A 3388-nucleotide genomic window follows, 5' to 3' on the forward strand; every position below is an offset into this window, starting at 1 on the left:
CTCACGCACCATTTGTGGTGGGACTTCCTTCCTCTATCAAGGGGTGGAAGGAGTCCTGGTTCTGGGTGCGAGGTAAATGGCAGGCAGTGGAGGGTGACAAAACCCTGTCATGCACAGTGCCGACCCAGTACTACGAAGCTCGTGAGTCTCCCCATCTCTGCTTGTGTTTTGAAATCAGAGTATTTACTCGTCTAACTGTTGAAGGTTCGTCTTTGCAGATAGTAGTACGAGGTTCGAGCTCAGCAGGGAGGAATTCGAGGCGATAGAGGACATTTACAAGAGACCTCTGAAGCTTCGGCACTTCGATCACCTGATTGATAGAAGCAGATACTTCTTGGACTTCGGGCTTATGGCGTCCAGAGGTATGAGGCTCCAACACTTGATGTTTAATTTTAATGTTTCTGGTGCTGATGCTAATCTGACATGTGTTGCAGACAAATTCAAGAAGAGGGAATACCCGGCTCCGGATATGGCCTCCATCTTGAAGGCCACTTCTACTGCGAAGGCGAGGCCTCTGAAACCCGGGTCTAGTGGGGCAAAGGAGGTCCGAGGTAGGGTTGAGCGCCTGTCCAAGGACTGCACTCCCAGGGCCTCGGAAGAGGCATCTACTCAGAGGCCAGAGAAGCCCAAGGAGCCTCGGGGCAAGGAGAAAGTCTCTGAAGAGACTAAGAAGAGGAAGCTGGTGCACATCTCCAGCTCAGCTGGCAAGTTTGGGACTTCAGTATCCCATAGGGCAGAACAAACTGGAGAGTCGAAGCTTCTCGCTGCAGCCTCTAAGGCCATCAAAATGGAGATGGTAAGGGAGGTGGAGGCTGAAGAGGCCAGGGAAGAGGCTGCCAGGCGAGAAGGGGAAGTCTCCATTTTGAGGTGGCCCCAGCTTTGGTGGAGGGAGGATGAGCTGGGAGGGGAAGTCTCCAAACTTCCTAGCTGGGAGGGAGGATGAGCTGGCCCCAGCTTTGGTGGAGGCTCTCCCTGAGGAACTTCGAGGTGCCACCGAGAGCTTTTACAAGTTCTGGACGGAGAGGTAGCAGCTACATGCCTCGTCTTGTGATGCCACCGACCTCACGAGGGCACTGGTGAGCCAAAGCGCCCGGACCTTTGGCCTCGCGTTAGAATGCAAGGAGGCATTAAGTGAATTCCAAACAAGGACTCACGCCTCGGAGGGGGAAGCTGCTTCGCTCGTTGAGGAGGTCAAAGCTGCTAAGGCCGAGGCCGAAGAATTCAAAGCACAGAGGGGTGAAGAAGCGGCGAAGCTCAAGTCCGCCCTGACCCAAATTGAGGCCCTAAAGAGGGAAGTATATGAGTCTCAGTGCGAGGTGGCCTCCCTGACGAAGAAGGTGGAGGTCTCCATGAGCACCAAAAGGTGACTGCCGAGGCTCTGGAGCAGGCGAATCTCGCCTTGGCCGGCGCTCGTGATGCCAATCAGTTTCTCGAAGGCCAGGCGAAGTGGTACATGAACGACGCCTCGGTTGCCAGAGAAGAGGCCCGGAATGCAGCGGAAGAGGCGGTGAGGGCATACATCTCCAATTTCCACACTACAGAGGAGTATAAAAGCTTCAGCGCGTACTGGAGGAACTTCGCCTATGCCGAAGTGCTGGAGAGGGCAGAGGAGCTTTATCCAAACTTGGACCTGTCACAACTTAGGTCCGAATTTGTGGACGAGGTTCCTCAGACCCCAGCTGAGGAGGTGCAGGGGGACGAGGCAGCTGATGCCGAAGCCCCAAATGCTGAGGCAGGGGAAGCAACCACTGATGCCCAGGTTGCCGAACCCCCAAGTGCTGAGGCTCTGCCTTCATCCAGCCAGGTTTAGATTAGGTTTTCCTTTTCAGTACTTTTGTGTAATGGCCAGAGGCCCTCCGTTGTAATCCTTTTTAAATATTAATATAATGTTTTTCTTCATTCATGATTGTTCTTTACCCAAGTTTTGCCTCGTTTAAACAAACGAACTGGAAGTTTGATGAGCGCACGAACTAAATAACTGTATGGGCCTCGGACTTAAGCAAATGAATATGCACACAACTTAAGATGAACTGTTGGAGCATCGGACCTAAGAAAATGAACATAAGGAGATCTGTTGGAGCCTTGGACTTAAGAAAATGAACATAACTTAAGGAGATCTGTTGGAGCCTCGGACTTAAGAAAATGAACATGACTTAAGGAGATCTGTTGGAGCCTTGGACTTAAGAAAATGAACATGACTTAAGGAGATCTGTTGGAGCCTCGGACTTAAGAAAATGAACATAACTTAAGATCTGTTGGAGCCTTGGACTTAAGAAAATGAACATAACTTAAGGAGATCTGTTGGAGCCTCGGGTTTAAGGTTGTGGCTTCTCCCCCTGGCGTTCAGCAAGGCCAAAAAAGGGGGGCATGTGCTAGAGCCTCGGTGAGCGAGGTAGCCCAGTGGTGGGTCCCGAGCCTCTCCTCCGAGGTTACGACGCATCCCAGACATGGTGGATGGTGCAGCCATGTTGAGGCTTCTCCCCTTGGCGTTCAGCAAGACCAAAAGGGAGGCATGTGCTAGAGCCTCGGAGTCCAAGCGAGGTGGCCCAGTGGAGGGTCCCGAGCCTCTCCTCCGAGGTTATTAAAGTAGTATGGCGATTTAATCAACGCATTTTATTGAGCCATAAAAATATTACAAAGGCAAGGAAAGTCATCCGGCATGATACAATTCACTGATAAAAGATTCTGAGGTGTTCAATGTTCCATGGACGGGGTTGTGCCTTGCCGTCCATGTCTTCAATCCAATAGGTTCCAGGTCGGATTTCTTCTCTGATCTTGTATGGACCTTCCCAGTTCGGTCCCAGGGAGCCGGAACCGGGGTCTTTTGAAGATGGAAAGACCCTCCTGAGCACAAGGTCGTTGATTCGGAAGGACCTCTTCTTCACTTTGGAGTTGAAGTACCTTGTCATCTTCCTTTGGTAGGTGCCTCCACGGGGCTCATCGCCTCAGTCCCAAAAGCCATGAGGAACGGGGTCTCCCCGGTTGGGGTCCTGGTGGTGGTTCGGATTGCCCAAAGTACTTGGGGCAGCTCATCAACCTAAGCTCCTTTGGACACATCAAGCCTCCTTTTCAGGACGTGCTTGATTGTCTTGTTTACGGCTTCGACCTGGCCATTGGCTTGTGGGTGGTGAGGTGTAGAGAAGTGCTTCTTTATGCCAAGATCTTCACACAGTTCTCTAACCTTCTTGTTATCGAATTGCCTGCCATTGTCTGAGACGATCGAGTAGGGAATTCCGAACCGACAGATGATATTCTTCCATAGGAACTTGGAGGTGTTTGCTTCTGTGATTTTTGCCAGTGGTTCAGCTTCGACCCATTTCGTGAAGTAATCAATGGCCACTATTGCAAAACTTGCGCCTCCTCTACCCTTTGGTAGAGGGCCTATGAG

The sequence above is a fragment of the Olea europaea genome, chromosome 2 (assembly GCF_002742605.1).
Source record: "Olea europaea var. sylvestris chromosome 2, O_europaea_v1, whole genome shotgun sequence".
In the NCBI taxonomy this organism is placed as follows: Eukaryota; Viridiplantae; Streptophyta; class Magnoliopsida; order Lamiales; family Oleaceae; genus Olea; species Olea europaea.